Source organism: Schistocerca gregaria, chromosome 1, assembly GCF_023897955.1.
Source record: "Schistocerca gregaria isolate iqSchGreg1 chromosome 1, iqSchGreg1.2, whole genome shotgun sequence".
Taxonomy (NCBI): domain Eukaryota; kingdom Metazoa; phylum Arthropoda; class Insecta; order Orthoptera; family Acrididae; genus Schistocerca; species Schistocerca gregaria.
In genome coordinates, this window is record NC_064920.1 from 351,327,724 (window position 1) to 351,346,345 (window position 18,622).

Below are 18,622 nucleotides of genomic sequence, written 5' to 3' on the forward strand. Positions count from 1 at the left end.
ATATACGCATCCAGTGACGCCTGTGACCTGAGGATGACACGGCGGCCAGTTGGTACCACCTCCCAACGCCTGTTCGGACGGAGTTTAGCTTTTTATCATCCCAGGGACGATTTCTGATTTGCCTTTAAAAATGAATGCTTTCTATGTCCTCCTGAGTATTTCCTGCTTAATAGTGTTGTCTTTCGAGATCATGCTTCCTAGGTGCTTGGAATGGGAAACATATTCTGTTTTAATGGTAAACTTCTATAGCTTGTCATATCGTTTGAATAACTGCGGGTAAATGGAATGAACACTTGACACAGGTAGTAAATAAAGTGAATAGAGGACAATGATTTGCTGTAATGGTATGATGGAGCATGTGGAACAGAAACTCGTTTAGTGAGCCAGCAATAAATTTCAGAAATTTTTTGAGGTAATAGCTGACCAGAAAAGTGGGGAAAAGTTTCTAGACAGTGGACACTGTAATGCTGTAAGAAGAGCTTGAGGTATTTTTCCATTTACTTGAAAAGTTTGAGAATGAACCAGAAAAGAAAATAAAGTTTCACAAGGATGATACCTTCTTACAGAATATCCCCTTATATGAATAATTTTAGGCCAAACTGTGTGCAACATCAAAGAGACAGAAGCCGTACTGTGGGACGTGCTTATTGCCATATAATAATCATGTGTAAGATCAATGTAGCTCTAAGAGGAATGCAGACAATCTAATGAAGTAACAAGGTTTTTTCACCTTAGCAGTATAACGTACATTACGGATAACCATCAAAGTACGGTTATGAATGTACGAAGCGTGGCATTGCTGACCCTACAACTTCTCTTTGAAGATAGGTGAAGGAAAGGCAAAGCTACGTTTATAGCATTTGTTGATTTAGAGAAATATTTTAACCTTATTGTCTGGAATACCCATTTTGAAATTCTGAAGGTAATAGCGATAAAATACAGGGGGCCGAAGGTTATACACTACTTGTATAGTAACCAGACGGCAGTTATAAGAGTCAGGTGGCATGAAAGGGAAGCAGTCGTTTGCTGATGTTATTGTAATTCTGTCAGAGTCAGCAAAGGACTTGGAGGAGCAGTTGAACGGAATGCACAGTATCTGGAAAGGAGAATATAAGACGAAAATCAAGAAGAGTAAAAGAAGGATAATGGAATGTAGTCGAATTAAATCAATTGATGCCGCGGAAATTAGATAAGGAAACGAGACACTTAAAGTAGTAGATGAGTTATACTATTAGGGTAAGAAAATAACTGATGATGGCCGAAGTAGAGAGGACATAAAATGTGTACTGCCAATGGCCAGAAAAGCGTTTCTAAAGAAGACAAATTTGTTGATGTCAAATCTAGATGTAAGTGCTAGGAATTCGTTTACCAAAGTATTTGTATGGGTGTGGCCATGTATGGAAGTGAAACATGGGCGATAAACGGTTTAGACAAGAACAGAATAGTAGTGCTTGAAGTATGGTGTTACAGAAGAATTCTGAAAATTAGATCACATAACGAATGAGGGGACACTAAATAGAACTTAGGAGTAAAGAAATTTGTGGCACAAGCTCACTATAAGAATGAATCGGTTGATAGGACATATTCTGAGACATCAACGGATCACCAACTTAGTGTTGGAGGAAAGTGTGGAGGATAAAAATCGTAAAGGGAAACCAAGAGATAAGTGTAGTAAGCAGATTCAGAACGATGTAGGTTGCAGCAGTTATACAGACGTGCAGAGGCTTGGACTGTACAGAAGTCCACAACAACATATACGATGCCACCAACTGAAGGAAGGCGCTTGTCAGAAACGTCTTATGGGAGCGATGCTTTCCAGATAGCCCTTCTCATCGTCCAGAATTATACAAAATCGAGCTCATTTGTAGACGAGAATGCCACAGTTTCCACCCAGTTGGAAAAGGAAGTTTTAATCGCAGCAGTCGCCTTGTTAGAGGGGCAATGGCTGCTATAAAAACAGCTCGCACTGAGGCGGACCCCTGTGGCCACGCGTTGCAATCCCAGCGCAGCCGCCGCTGTGTCAGAGTCGGGAGCGAGCATCTGGGATAGCGCTCTCGGGAGCCAAGACAGCCGAGGACGCGCGCCTTGCTCTTTACGACTTCCCGTGGGCCTCTGCCGTCCTAAAACTGCCCGAGGTCACACAAACGTCCATCCAAAACATTGCGGGAAGGCCAACCAGTGTTCAACTATTTTACTGTATCTACTCTGATTGTGTACTGCAGGTATAAATTCTTTGACGCACAAAAGCTGTCACCTTCCTCTGCCGCCTAATTTACGTTATTACGCATCACATGTACCAGAAATATTTACGGCCTGACTTTCAGTGTGTCAGACACCATCTCGACTAATCTTTCAACCAGTTACGTGACAAATTTCTTACGATAAAATAACTTAGCAGTTTTACAGCTACTTACAAGACATTCCACCAATGTATCGTGAAGCACACACTTGTCAGACTACTATGGGCTGCTCAGCTGTCCCGTCATTTCATGCATGGAACTATTTTTAGCGGTGTTCAGTGGAGTGGAGTGTGTGTCCACGGCAGCCATTTCCACCTAATTGGTTCTACGATATGTCACAAGATATCTGATGCCTGACGTTCTGCGCTAAATGGTTCTCTTGAATGTCCTTCATCCAATTACACTACAACAACAATAATATTACTTTAAATTAACGCACAACATTTTCAGTTACTCTGAAGAAACTCCGCCTACATATCTGTAAGTATACTGCTCTTAATTAGGCAAACAGCTGCTGTTTATAAACGCCCAACTTGTTTCAACACCTTTGCGCCACCACCATAGCATACTTTAATTTCTGTAAAATACAAACATGTTTTAAGAGCTCATTTGTCTACTTAAATTAGGCCTAAAAACAGATTATGTCCTAATTATGTAGGACCCTTACTACATTACTGTACATCGGTAGCTTATCTTCTGCAACTAAATGACATTGTTGTGGGTTTGTCTGGCGAGTTATCAAATCGCTTTATCTATAAACTTAATTTTCTTGTGCAACCATATTTTACTCTTACTTACAGTTTTTTTTCGATGTTTCTGTCCTCAACTGTTAGCTCCTCTGTCGTGGAAATGCACAAAGGAACACGAGACATGGTTTTGAGGAACTCCACTTACCATTTAAGGTTATGCACTTCATAAAACACAATGATGTTCCTGCTGTGTGACTAGTCCTCGGTGATGTTCTCATGGTTTTATGTAAGTCTGAAGCCTAATTTGATTTCTTTTTTACTTTCTGTCTCCCTCTGTATGTGTTTTTTAATTGTTTCATTTTATCTTTTTATGCCATCTCTTTTGAACAGTTTCTTTAATGTTGTAAATAGTGTGCCACGAATAGTGCAGTCGTTTATAATCTGTTTTCCTTCTTCTAATGTCTTCGAGCATGTGCAAAACTTTCGCTGTTGTAGGTTTTTGTTATATGTTGTGACTGGACTTTAATATTTTGAAACGTATTTTAGTTGCGTAGCGCTTGAGGATAATAAATGGGCAGGAAATGTGCCACGACAGATGATACTTTTTAGCGCTCTTAGGTGTTGTGAATATATTGTTTTAAAATTTCTGCTTTTTGTCTTATATATACTTTCTGACGAGAATTGCATGTAAATTGGCACTACGTTTTACATTTTTGTATGTGGATGTTTTTTGTTTCCTGAGTTCTCAAACAAAGGATGGATACTTCGTATATAACTGTAAGTATTCGTTAAAATATAATCACCAAATATTTTCGCGGAATAAAATTACGTTTACAGGTAAAGTGATTGTTAATTCGCCACCCAAACTTACAATGACGTCAGTTAGTTGCAGACCGCAAGCTATCGGTGTACATTAGTATAAAGAGGATCCTACAGCAGCCACCAATGTAACAAAATAAGTCCAGAGACTGGTTTGAAGCAGCTCTCCATGCTACTCTATCCTTTGCAAGCTTCTTCATCTCCCAGTACCTACTGCAACCTACGTCCTTCTGAATCTGTTTAATGTATTCATCTCTTGGTCTCCCTCTACGATTTTTACCCTCCACGCTTCCCTCCAATACTAAATTGGTGATCCCTTGATGTCTCAGAATATGCCTACCAACCGATCTCTTCTTCTAGTCAATTTGTGCCTCATACTCTTCTTTTCTCCAATTCTATTCAATACCTCCTTATTAGTTATGTGATATACCCATCTAATCTTCAGCATTCTTCTGTAACACCACATTTCGAAAGCTTCTATTCTCTTCTTGTCTATACTATTTATCATCCACGTTTAACGTCCATACAAGGGTACACTCTATACAAATACTTTCAGAAACGACTACCTGACGCTTAAATCTGTACTCGATATTAACAAATTTCTCTTCTTCAGAAGCGCTTTCCTTGCCATTGCCAGTCTACATTTTATATCCTCTCTACTTCGACCATCATCAGTTATTTTGCTCCCCAAATAGCAAAACTCCTGTACTACTTCAAGTGTCTCATTTCCTAATTTAATTCCCGCAACATCACCCGATTTAATTCGACTACGTTCCATTATCGTCGTTTTGCTTTTGTTGACGGTCATCTTATTTCCTCCTTTCAACACACTGTCTATTCCATTCAGCTGCTCTTCCAGTTCCTTTGCTGCCAAGATGCCGTACAGAAGATATCGCCGCCGTTCCAGACAGACAGTCTACAAGACCATCGAGAACATCGAATTTGCCACAACAGCTGGACTCGAACATGAAATCTTTGTTTTCGCTGGTAAGTGCTCAACCGACTTAGCTATTCAGGCACGACTCAGGACCCACGCTCAGAGCCTTACTTCAGCCAGTGCCTCATCATCTAGTTTCCAAGCTATGGCTACTAAGCGGGGTGGATAAAAAGTATAGCAATGATGCTGTAACAGGAGATGCTTCACATGGCATGTCCACTGTCTGTAGTTGATAGAAAAAGGTCAGTAAAAGCAGCACAGTAAGCGGCGACGGCTGCGTTCGAGTAAGTTGCTGTGTTTATTGTCTGAAAGTGCGGGAGGCCAGCTCAAGCGTCCTAACAGGATGTTTAGGAAACACGAACAACGTGCATGAATCAAGACTGAAGTGACACGGAGCGCACAACAATGATTCCCTCTAGCACTGCATACCCTTACCCTTCTCGACAATGCACGATGCCACGCGGCAAACTTCGTGCAGAAACACCTGCGTACGTGAGGCTGGGAGATACTGGGACATCTGTATTCGCACGAAACGAGTCCGTGCGACTACGATCTGTCCGCCACAATGTCCTTCGTGGCACGCGCTACATCACAAGAAAAGACATCATCTGTGCCACAGGGCGATCCTAGTACGACATCGACTAAGACGGATGCACTGACGATATACGAAGGCTCCGGCTTTTTGAAGTAAGGTGACAGATATGCCGAACGATTATATTGGGAGCATATAATACGGTAAACGCCTGTCAATAAGATCTGCTATGTTGTTGCCACTACTTTTTATCTAATCCATGTACATTTCTCCGCAACATGCTTTCTTACAGGAGTGACAGTTCGGTGAAGAGTGCAGAACTTGCGTGAAGTGTAGAAAATAGGGGGTGGGAACCGGCGGAAGATGGAGTTCGTCAGTCGTGCCTGCATAGCTCAGTCGGTAGAGCGATTGCCCACGGCAGGTAAAGGCGCCAGTTTCCAGTCCCTGTACGACACTCAGTTTCAGTCTGACAGGGAGTTTCAAACCAACTCACACTCTGCTTCAGAGTCAAAATTCGTTCCAGGTTTTATTAGTAAAAACTATTTTCAGAGAGTCACATGGTTTGAAAGTACCCTCATGATCGTGTCTTGTCTATGAGTAGGAAATGTGTAACAGAGTCGGACGTCTTTTGGAGATGTAGCAAAATACAGTCTGTCTGGTCTGTTATTTGTTGACTGCTTAAGAGAAACGGGGAACATCATAGTACTACAGCTTGTAGAATGTTCTCTGCAATAGATGAATGATAGTTTGACGTTATGTACTCAGACTCAGTCTCTATGATGTCAGACGTCAAATGCCAGTGCATTTAAATATTACTCCAGCTGAGGAGACGACATTTTCTTGATTGCTAAATCCACTTTGTCATCACTATTGCATTTTACGTTGGGATGAGGGAAATGCAATAGGAAGGCTCCTTGAAGAAATTATGATCCTGTATTCAATGAAAACGCCTTATTTGCCTGATCTATGTGATTCCATTGCCTTTCAGATTTACAAGTCTGGTACCACACGGGGTGAAATCGACGATCTCTAAGATTTATGTGAATTTTCCTCGAATTATGTTCGACCTTCTCGATATCGATACGGCTCGGTTAACACGTAACAGTTTCAGATCGTTCCAGTCGACTGAGAATTCTCAGTTTCGCGACTTTTTGGCCTGGCCGCACGATCACAGCGCCGACTGCACTCTCTACCTCACCAGCTGCGTTATATGCGGAATGAAAGACAAGATACTATCTTTCACCGTCGTTAAACAACAGGTTCTATTAGAAGGCTTCCTAATGGAAACCGCGCGGAAAGCCACTGGCCTTGGACTGCAGTTACTTGCATATCAACACAAGGTTCGTTTAACATGGTTAGTCATGAGTTGTTGCGGTACTTTGTCCTGGAGAAATAGTTTATAGCGAAGCCACGACCTTTGGGAAACCGGCACTACAGCTTCGCGCTACTGATTTATATGGTTGTGACAATGGCTCTTCTACATCCATTCAGTTATTGAAAAGTTGTTGTTCTTGAAGAAAGCTGTTTTTGTTAGGAAATGCTGTACATAAGCACGGCATAAGAAACGGTGAACCACAATTTCCTTAATATCTCTCGATGGCCTCAGTGTTACTATTTGAACTTTCAGTGCTATTCATCTTCACCCTCTAGGAACGCTTCATATAGACTTGTATCTTTTCAAGACATCTCCCATTTCTAGACTTTATAAAGACAGATCTTACTATTGTGTAAATGTAGACGTTTCTGGCGCACAGTACTAAAGAGCAGGATGATCGTGAAAGCACGACTATTCGACAACTCAAGTGTCAGCTGAAACAAAGAGAGCTCTTTATCATTTCATGTTATTCTTCTCTTCTAGTTATCGCAACCAGCGATTTTTTTAAAAGTAGTGTACATATCTTCTGTTGGTATTCATCTTGTAATCACGTCTAGTGGAGCTTGTCAAATATTCAGGATGTTGTTCCAGTAGGTATCAGTTTGAATAAGAACTCATTTCAGCGCTCGAACATTTTCAGTGTTGCAGGAATAAACATCTAAAAGCAATGCATTTTTTTTACCTGTGAACTCCGCACTGTTTACGTGAGACAGCGGAGGTATCGCAGTGATTGTTAGGTTCGTAACTAAACAACTAATATGGTTGAAGTACCCATCACAAGTATTCGATTTCATTGTACGATCAATGCCTCTGCTTCCACTGATGGTACGTGCCGTGGTTCACAACAGCTGTCATTAGTGGTGGATTAGTGTTACTGCATTAATACCGGAATTTGCGCCAATACCCCAAAATGAATTCCAAATGACTCCATGGTATTTCGTGAAGTAAGGACATGGGACAATATTGCTAGATATTCGTCCCTCCGACTGGGACGCTAATTTCGAGAGCCCCTTGGTGCCCTTCGAGTGCAGTGGGCTGGATACCTGCCCTGAGTTTCACTCTCTCCTCTGCCTTTCTGCGCAACCAGCAAAACACAATAGTTCACATGTACTGGTCACAGTAGTTTACACTAAACAGTCACAATCGAGACATAATATTCGTAAGTGCGAATGAGACTCTTTTCAATTAAGGAGGGTGTACTCCCACGGGAATATCAACACGACGTTAGTTAGTTTATTAGAAATTTATCGATTACCAGACTCAGACTGAATTAATTTAGTTTTTCACACAACAGTTGTCCGTCTCCACAGCTGACGACCCGGGTTAGATTCCAGGTACTGGGAGGGATTTTTGCTTGTTAAGAAGGTTTACTCATCATCGTGATGTCAGCTGAGGAGCTCCCTGACAGAGCAGCAACGACTCCAAGTCATAAAAGCTGACAATGGCCGGGAGAACAGTACGCTGGTGCCACGACACTCCGTAACATATCCAACGACGTATTGACAGAGGATGGCATGGTGTGTTGTTTTTATTTTTTATTTACATAGCGAGTGAAAAGTGGTGAAATCAATACCGGACAAAACACGTTCAGAACAGTTTTTTGTCTTGAACTGTTGCTTATCAACTCAGTGAAAAATGACGAGCTTTTACCACTGAGGAGTGCTTTTGTCCCTCTGCCAGGCAAAAATGGCCGAGCGGCTGAGCATCGCCTCGCAAAATGAAAGGCGGAAAGGTCTGGAACATCAGATGACGCGAATGCGGACTCTGATGCATTCTAGTTTGAAGGCGACCACCACCTGGAAACAGATTTACAGCTTCAGCCCCTTTCACCCTGTGTCAGGCTTCAGCTATGCTTTCTGGCGAAGTTTAAGAACACATCCGAAGTTGACCACCAACACTAACTTGGTCGAAGAAGTTGAAACTTTTCACGACATAACAACGCGGTCAAAATTCTAGAACCAACAGCGTGCTAATGCAAAAAATCCCTTAATTATGTGAGCTGCCTCATTCCTTTTTTTTGTCAGATCCAGTACATTGTTTTACACGTTTATTCTCGTAGCACGGCAATTATTCATTGGCTCGCATTCAAGAAACACATTGTATTGTATTGTATGTTAACCGGGGACCTAGAAACGAGAGAGAGGCTCTGTCCCTGCTGCAGCCGCAGTGGTCCACAACCTCACGACGGCTGCCGCAGCCCACTTCACCCCTCCGCCGGCCCACACCAAACCCAGGGTTACTGTGTGCGCAGCAATCGCCGACATAGTGTAGCTGAGGGGAACCAGACCGCATTCACCAAGGCAGATGTAAAACCGCCTAAAAACCATCCACAAACTGTCCGGTTCACCGGGCCTTGACACAAATTGGCCGGGCGGATTCGTACCGGGGACCAGGCGCTCCTTCCCACCCGGAAAGCGTTAGGCCGCGCAGCCAACCGGGCGGGCCCAAGAAACATATACTTTGTTCCTACTATAGCCCATCCAGAACTAGAATTTAGAAGCATATAGTGTGCAACAGTGATGTCCTACAAGAAAGATGAAACAATTCTGTATGTTTAATGAATGCGTGGAGTATGTTCTGTCAGACATGTCCGAAACGAGACCAAGCAATCATAGACTTAATTCGCTTCGATGGGCAATGAATACACTTTCTCGAGTACATATACATACTTACGTTCCATCGCCAGCGAGAATCTAAAATTAGCGAGCATGATAGACATGGACGGGAAATGCGGTTAGATGGGCCTAGGAGGGAACGTTAGTCGGACAGGGACCAAGCCGAGATAGTCCGCGAATTTACGATAAGCGCCATGTCCAGTGGCGCAGTTGTTAACGTAAGCAAGCACGAGATACCTGCTTCGAGTCCCGATCTGGAACACATTTTCACTAGTCGCCGCTGATTCCGCATAAAATACCGATTCAGTTGACTTCATTACTGTCTTCCCTTTCCTCTCCTTTCTCCCACCTTCAGTTTACTTCTGAATGTATGACAAACTAACTAATGGGAAGCTAACGTTTCTAATGGTTGTGCACTTTCCAAATGTACACATGTGTGGTGCACATGAGATTCGACTTCTTGCAGTAGTTGACGTGAGTAAATACTTATTATTTCTTTATTGTTTATCTGTATTGATCGTCCATCATCTAGGCAACTATTATGGACCATATGTCTTACATAACATTTTCAAACAACAATGTATTTATAGTTTTGTTATTAGATGAGAAGTCACCCGTATATGAGCACCACTCTGAAGCGGTTCAAAAACTGCAAACGGATCAAAAATCACATTTCCAATCGAGAAGTGGACACCAACATCCACCAGTCATATGCGTGATGAATCAACCGAGGATCATGAGACGTTTGCCTGTTGAAATAGCTCTACTCAAGCTACAATACATTTTCTGTGAAATTTGTATCAGTTTTTTGTTCAGACTGGAGCCAATGACAAAATTACGCACGAGGATGGCTTGATCCATCCTGATGAATCTGCGTTATTGAACAGTTCTCGATGACGCAGGACTGCGCGTTACGCTACATGTGCCTCTCAGTTATATCTTACAATATAAAGTCTTCATTGTATGGATGATGCCGATTCGTTGCTCGGCCTCCATTGAAAGACAATGTAAGAAGAGAACCTGTTTCTCCGAAGGCCATGTTGCTGAGGAAGAGTATTAACTTTGTGGTTGGTGTCTTCCAAGATGGCTTGTATCGATCTGGTACATTGCAGTTGCTTAGGAAGAGAAACATACAAAATAGTCTTAGTGTAACTAAATAGGCCCGTACACACAGCTTTATTTTAAACGCAACACTTGCACAAAATTCGATGTCATTGTATTCAGACTTTAAATTATATTTTCGGCCACTGTGCTTGTTTTACACTTAAGTCCGAAGACTAGTTTGATCTAGTTTTCTGTACTAGCCTACGATGGACAAATATCTTCAGCTCTACATAACTACTGCAACCTACACCCATTTGAAAGTGCTTACTGTATTCAAGTCTTGGTCTCTCCCTACGATTCTTAAACATCCGTATTTCTCCGCATTAAAAAATTAATTGTTCCTAGATGCCGTGCGTGGTCACTTATTGATTTTTCCCAACTTTTGTTAAAGTTGTTTCTCAGAGTGATTTTCTCTCCGATTCATATCAGTGTCTGTTTATCATTTACCTGATATATGTGTCTAGTCTTCAGTATTACTCTCTAGCACCTACTCCCTTTTGTTTGTTCTATTTCTTCGTCCACACTCACTTCCATATCGAGCTACACTGCAGACAAATAACAGTATAATTGATTGTCGATGCAACTATATTTCCCTTTTTCAGAGATTTTCTTGACACTGTCAGTCTGTATTTTGTACTCTTTTTATTTTTCCGTCGTCAGTTACTTCGCTGCTCCATAGCAAAAGTCATCGAGCGCTTCTAGCGTCTCGTTTCTTAATCTGATTTTACTCAACATGGCCTCATTTAATTCTACTATATTATTACTCTATAGTTACCACTATATGAAGCGTAATGGTTAGACCATTTGACCGGAGAGTCTATGACAGACTCCTCTCGCACAAGGTGGGCGCAGGAAAGCTCAGTAAAATAGCAGGTTATATGGATAGTCATTTCAACTAACTGATATTCGTATCTACTGTTGTTGTTTACGTCAAGTTTTGGAAATCTCAGGCTGTTGATGTTACTGCAAGTAACACACTGCTATCCATGTAGCCGGAATGTAACAGATGCCGAACTGGCATGAAGTGTACTATATATTTGGATACGCAAGAGTTTAGCATTTCAGCGCAACCGCAGAAAGTAGGCGGGCTTAATGTCGTCTAAAAGGGGCGATCGAAAATTTTCCGTCTGAAGAAGTTACCGTAGCTTACATCCAACATAGCGCGACTCTGATGCGGGTGTACAGTAATGGCAATCATTATAAAGGCATGAATATTGGCTCTGAGCACTATGGGACTCAACTGCTGTGGTCATCAGTCCCCTAGAACTTAGAACTACTTAAACCTAACTAACCTAAGGACATCACACACATCCATGCCCGAGGCAGGATTCGAACCTGCGACCGTAGCAGACGCACGGTTCCGGACTGCGCGCCTAGAACCGCGAGACCACCGCGGCCGGCGATAGACGGTAGAGCTCACTATTAAAGCAGTCGGCTCTATGTGATGTTAGTGTGTGAGTATGTGCCTTGACTGCAAAGAGGAAATAGACACCTCCAGCGACAGTGGTTTTGTGTACATTAATCACGATTGTGACCGTGCCAGGTGGTAAACAATTATCATGAGATGAAAAAGCAAAAATTGGTGCGTACAAGGAAATGGGACGCTCTAATCGTCTAATAGCCAAGACGCTAAACCGTTCAAGAACAATGACTGATAATTTCGTTAGGTTGGGTGTACGATATTGACAGAACGTCAAATATGGGCTAAGCAGAAAATGATTTAAGGCACTCAAACTGTTCGTTTTGCGAAAAGCAAGGGACACAAACCGTTATTCTTCTCTAACCTTTTGCTGATTTACCAATGTCAGTAACAACCCCCGTGTACGACATCTCTTGTCACATTACAAATGTCTTGGATTCAAGAAACGATTGCAGAAAACTGCTCTGACACCCAAAAACATATGTCATGGACTTCAGAATGGGATAAAGTGACCTTCAGTGCTGAGAAGGAGTTTAATTTCGAGGGACCAGATGGTTTTGAATATTATTGGCATGATATGAGAACAGATCGGCAGGTAAGAATGAGCAGAAATTTTGGTGGTGAAAGTGTTATGATTTGCGCAGCCTTTGCGCTAAATATAAATCACGCATTGCTTGGTTGAACACTGGAATGAACTCTAACATGTATAATGAGATGCTAGAGACAGAATTAACTAGAATGTATGAGGACTTAGGAGACGAAAGTCCAATTTTTCAACAAGAATACGTATCTGTGCATGTTTCTGCTACAACCAAAAAGTGGTCGGAAGATAAAACTGTCTGCTCTGAGATGCACATAACTCAGCTATGAACCCCGTGGAAAAACTTTGGGAATACCTGCAAGGCGTGTTTATTGCAACTGAAGTCATTTTAAGACCGTATGTGTGGTGAAAAGTGCTATACGAGAAAAGAATGGGCGAGAATTTCATGCAAGAACTACAAACCGTAACAAAAACAATGCAGAAGAGAATTTTTAAGGTAATTATTAAGAACGGAGGTTTGAAAAAGTACTAAAAGTGCAATAACAACACAATACAGTATCTTTATAACGATTTCCATCCAGGAAATGCAAACGTCTTATTTTGTTATGAAAGAAACTGTATACTTCCATTATGATTGCTTATGTCTTATTTGTACCTGCTACTTTCATAATAATTTCGACACGTTATGTTACAGACTGTTCTATTCTTTTTGTAGGAAGTCTGCCTTTCCGATGTATGTGCGTTAAATGCGGAACTTGAACTATGGTGACATAACTACCAAATACGTCCAGACAGGTCCAACATACTGTTATTCATTTCTTGACCTGCTGAAGGCCAAGCACCAGTAGACCCGCACTGGAGATAGAAGAATGTATATGGGACAGTATGTCTGTCTATAACCACTATTGTGGAATGGTGGGCCATGTTCATGCTTCGTGATAACGCACGTCCATATACCACAAACGTCATAACGAAGAAGTTATGGAAACTTAAATGGGAGATATTTGGGCACCCACCCTATAGTCCTGTTCTCTCACATTTCATTACCACGCCTTCGGTACCTTAAAAAAGGCCTTGAAGGATCGCCGATTCGTGTCGGTCGAGAATGTGCAGTACGCAGTTACGGCTTATTCACACATCAGGACACATTTTACCAAACGGGCATCTTCAACTTTGTGCGTCAGTGGGATAATTGCGTTAATGCTCACGGCGATTTTACCCGATTGGCATACCGATTCTATAATGTACGGCCTTCTAACGGGAACTTTTTAATCGTTCCTTATACGTTATGCACAAGAGAAAAGATTACGCATCATATTTCTCATTTAGAGGGCTCATTTGAATGTAGATTGAGAGAAGAGCGAGTAATGTCTCCTGTAAGAAGAACTGTCTACCAAGGTGTATTGGAATTCGACAGCGACACTATCGTCGCATATCGAAACATCTGTTCATCATTCTGCGATATTGCTACTCGCATTGGCTGGGGTTCCGTGACTCCATGACTGTCCAGAAAATATGGAATCGGAGAGTTCTGAAGGGCCTCCCTTAACGTTACTCGAGATCACAATGGCACCACGCGACCAACAGTCGAGAAGACAGACATCTTGTTCGCTCGGCCGTGCATTCAACGTACTTTGAGTCAAGAACAGACCGTGTTTGCAGCAAGACAAGTGCCACACGGCCAGCGCGACTATATCTGGGCCACCACGGACAGTCAGCACGGTGACTGTTGCTGCTGATCCCTTGCAGCGGCAGCGGAGAGGCCTGCCGCCAACTGTGTGCCCGGCGGTAGTGCATGCAGTACACAGGAATGGCACCACATTGTGTTTTCAATCGAATACCACGTCGTAATGGACGATCCGTGTGTGGAGTCTCCGAGAAGAACGAAAGTTGCTATTCTGCCTTTGCCATAGTTATACGGGCCCAGCACTTGAAATATGGCATGATACACTGGACGTACAATTAGTCATCTCTGGTTCGTGTAGTCAGTTAGTTGAATAGCAGCCATTTTATTTATGATGTGTTAGGGCCACCTGTGGTTGTATCCCAGCTTCAATGTCTCCGCGACTTTATCTTTCAACAAGATAGCACAAGACCGCATGTTGTCCTACAGTCCTGATGTACGTTGAAAAAGAGTGTGTTCGAATGTTTCCCTTGCCAGCAGGTTCCGCTGATCTCTTCGCCCAATGAAAACACGCTACAGGAGAGAGACTCTGGTCACTGTTGATCGTCAGCCACTACGGTTGATGAACACAGAGTTGAAACAGCATGTATTGAAGAACCCGTATCTGTCATCCAAGGTCAGTTCCATGCAGTGCTCAAACGTGTTAGAGCCATTGTTGCCAGGCTTGGGAACTCTGTGGACCTAAATTTGCGTACTGTAAACTTCCTGTTGTGTACATAGTACCGTGTAGTCAGCGCGTACACAACTTTCCCACTAGAGTGCGCCCCACTAAGCACAGGCGCAGGGCTCGTCCATCTCCGCAGTAGGAGATGGCGCTGCCATAGAGACAGACCAAATTCTGCTTCCGCCGACCTGCATATTAATATGTAATGCAGACAATGAGATTGCTGCTAATGTAGAGCCTTTTCTCCTCGCGGATCACACTCATGCAGTGATACATGAACGCGTGAGGTATTATAATGAGTGTACAGACCTCCGATTACTCAGTCTGCATTTGTCTGCACCAGTCTGTACCAGTCTGCATTTGTCTGTACCAGTCTGTACGAGTTCTACATTTGTCTGTACCAGTCTATAGCCAAGTTTCAGTCTAACCTAATAAGATTACCATATTCCTGTACGTAGCCATGAAGATAAATGTATAGACACTTTGGTCAAGTATCAGAGATATATGTGAGAATAAGATTAACGTACCAATACCAAAGGAACTTCAGATTGTCAATTGTAAATTGCATCCAGAACCAAGTTAAGTAATCTATATGCTTGTTATTATTTTAACAAATGTGTGTGAAAATTAATCAAGTTATGTTTAAAATTAGTCACCGTAACTTGATTCTGGATGCTGTTGACAATTGAGAATCTGAATTTCCTTTGGTCTTGGTACGTTAATCTTATTCTCACATATCTCTGATATTTGACAAAGTGTCTATACATTTCTCTTCATGGCTATGATAATCTTATTAGGCGCACACTGAAACTTGACTATTGACTAGTACAGACTAATACAGACTAATGCAGACTGACTAATCGGAGGTCTGTACACTCGTTATAATACCTCGAGCATTCAGGTATCACTGCGCGAGTGTGATCCGCGAGGAGAAAAGGTTCTACTTTAGCAGCAATCTCATTGGCTGCGTTACATATTAATACGCGGATTGGCGGAAACAGAATTTGGTCCGTCTCTAAGACAGCGCCATCTCGGAGTGCGGAGACGGACGAGCGCAGCGCCTGCGCTGTTGTGCTTAATGGGGCGCGCTCTAGTGGGAAAGTTGTGTACGCGCTGACTACGTGGAACTATGTACACAACAGTAGTTTTTTCGTTTGATGCTTATTTCGTGAAAAATTTGGCCCGGTCACGATCAATGGACCACCCTGTATATGTGCAATGAGTAAAGTATTTTTTAAACACGTGGAACACTGTGAACGGCGGCAGTTGGTTCAGATAACCTTCGTTATTCGCTGTTTCTCCTGGTGCTGCAATTTAATTGAGCAGTAGCGTAGTCGAGCTAGTGCTACTATAGACGATGAAAATCTCTCCTCTTCGTGAGCTGGGGAGTCACTGCACGGTGTAGGCTTCGGAGAGAAGGCGTGCGGCGGCCCAGGTTGCGGTGGCGGGTCTGTCCCGGTGGTGTTGGTGGCGCTGCCGGCCCAGGTGGCGCGACCGCGGCCGCGGCCACGCAGCAGCCGCAGTTTTTGCCTGCGGCGGCCGCCGCGCCGTGACTCACTTGGGCCGCCTCCGCCTCAGCAGACTGCCCGGCACCAGCGCCGGGGCCAGCCATGCGTGCTTTCTTCAACTGGCGCTGCGCCGCAAACCGTAGCAACGTGGATAGTTGGACCAGTTTATGTGCGAAGGCAGACACGCATTGGACATATTCGTCTGTAGTTAACTGTTACTGAATGGGCTCGCCCTACGCCGTCAATATCAGACAACACAACCTGCCGATCTCAAAGACGATGGGGCGGGTGTCAATAAGTTTACAAAACTGAAATATTGCACACAAAGACTGAAGGTGACCCGAGACTAAAACACCAGCAGAAAAATCGTGTACTTCCTTATTTGGTTTTCAAAAATCAGGCAGCAACGTAATTCTTGCGCTCTCCATGTGCTTCATAGAAAGAAAGATCCCTTATCATTTAGCTACAATATAGCAGTACAGCAACTCGAAGCAGTTAATTCCATAAATTATCAAGGAGTACCTATTAGGAGTGATTTAAAATGGAATGATCATATAAAGTTGATCGTCGGTAAAGCAGATGCCATTGGAAGAATCCTAAGGAAATGCAATCCGAAAACAAAGGAAGTAGGTTACAGTACGCTTATTCGCCCACTGCTTGAATACTGCTCACCAGTGTGGGATCCGTACCAGATAGGGGTGATAGAAGAGATAGAGAAGATCCAATGGAGAGCAGCACGCTTCGTTACAGGATCATTTAGTAATCGCGAAAGCGTTACAGATATGATAGATAAACTCCAGTGAAAGACTCTGCAAGAGAGACGCTCAGTAGCTCGGTACGGGCTTTTGTTGAAATTTCGAGAAAATACCTTCACCGAGGAGTCAAGCAGTATATTGCTCCCTCCTATGTATATCTCGCGAAGAGACAATGTGGATAAAATCAGAGAGATTAGAGCCCACACAGAGGCGTGCCGACAATCCTTCTTTCCACGAACAATACGAGACTGGAATAGAAGGAAGAACCGATAGAGTTACTCAAGATACCCTCCACCACACACCATCAGGTGGCTTGCGGAGTATGGATGTAGATGTAGATGTAATTCTCTAAATATGTCGCACTTATCGCATTCGTCCCCTCCCCCTCTTCCTCCTCCCCCTCCCATATCCCGTATTCCCTCCCCTCCTTTGCCACCTCCCTCTCCTCGTTTCACATTATCTCCCTCACACCCTCCCTCTCTCTCTCTCACCCCACCCTCGTCCCTCACCAACATTTTTCCCTCCCATTTTTTCCCTCCTGTCTCCCCCTCTGCCGATCTCTCTCCTTCCTCGTCCCCTCCCTTTATTTATCTTCTTTTGCTTCTCCAGATCAATCCCCTATACCCTCCGTCCTCTCACTTTCTTCATTCAATTTTTACAGTCACGGCACTCCGGTCTGCTTTCAAAGATACGCTGCTCAGCCGAAACATTGTGACCAAATGTTTAATAGCGTACTTGCTGGTCTTTGGAACGCAATACAACAGCTATCCCGCGTGCCATGCATTCGACACTTCCATGCTAGGTTCAAGCAGGTATCTGGCAGTGGGTGTCTACGTATAACTCACGCAAATATCGTAAATTACGGACAGGTGGATTTTTGCGGGGAGTTGCTGCCCGATAGCGACCCAGTTCGGGCGAATTCCGAGACTCCTAAAACCCCTGAAACACAGTGCTGACTTCCTGACAATGACAGTTATCTTGTTGGAAGATGCCATCATCACTGCCGAAGACATTAGCCATGACGGGACGCAGGTGGTCCCCAGTAACGTTCACGTAGCCACCAGCTGTCTTCGATTACCGCCAATGTCACATGGAAACCGTAGTGAATGCCCCCATACCATAACAACTACCCTAACTGGCTTAAATCAGTGACGCGGTGCAAGTAGCCATTCGCCTGGATGACGCCATATTCGAACATGACCATCGACCTGATGTAAGAAGAGACATGATTTATCAGACTAAGCGACAAGTTTCTATTGATCCATGGTCTAATCTTGATGTGTTCAGGCAACATGTGAACACATGCTGCCTGTAGCGGAGACCAGTGTTCTACAGTGCGCACTGAGCTGTGTGCTCCGAGCCGGTCGGAATGGCCGTGCGGTTCTAGGTGCTACTGTCTGGAACCGAGCAACCGCTACGGTAGCAGGTTCGAATCCTGCCTCGGGCATGGATGTGTGTGATGTCCATAGGTTAGTTAGGTTTAATTAGTTCTAAGTTCTAGGCGACTGATGACCTCAGAAGTTAAGTCGCATAGTGCTCAGAGAAATTTGAACCATTTTTGTGCGCTCCGAAACACTTGTGCCTGCACCAGTATTGTACTCAGTCATCCCACATTTTTCGTTTTTCTTTTGGTGGGGTGGGGTGGGGGGGGGGGGGGCAGAGTGGAGGTGTAATCAGTCTTTTGGCTGGTTCGATGAGCCTCCCTAACCTCTTCATCTCAGAGGAGCACTTGCACCCTG

General features: G+C 43.5%; 1 protein-coding gene across 2 annotated transcripts in view; it reads left to right on the forward strand.

Annotated features, from left to right (window-relative positions):
• LOC126345346 (uncharacterized) overlaps positions 1–18,622 on the forward strand; it is a 997,319-nt gene that overhangs the window by 183,886 nt on the left and 794,811 nt on the right. Inside the window, exon 1 of one of the 2 annotated variants that reach the window (XM_050002095.1) lies at positions 3,183–3,215. The exons of the other annotated variant lie outside the window; for it this stretch is intronic. The gene's annotated coding sequence lies outside the window, so the exon portion shown is untranslated. Of the gene's footprint in view, positions 1–3,182; positions 3,216–18,622 lie in introns of those variants that run through there. 2 annotated transcript variants of the gene reach the window in all.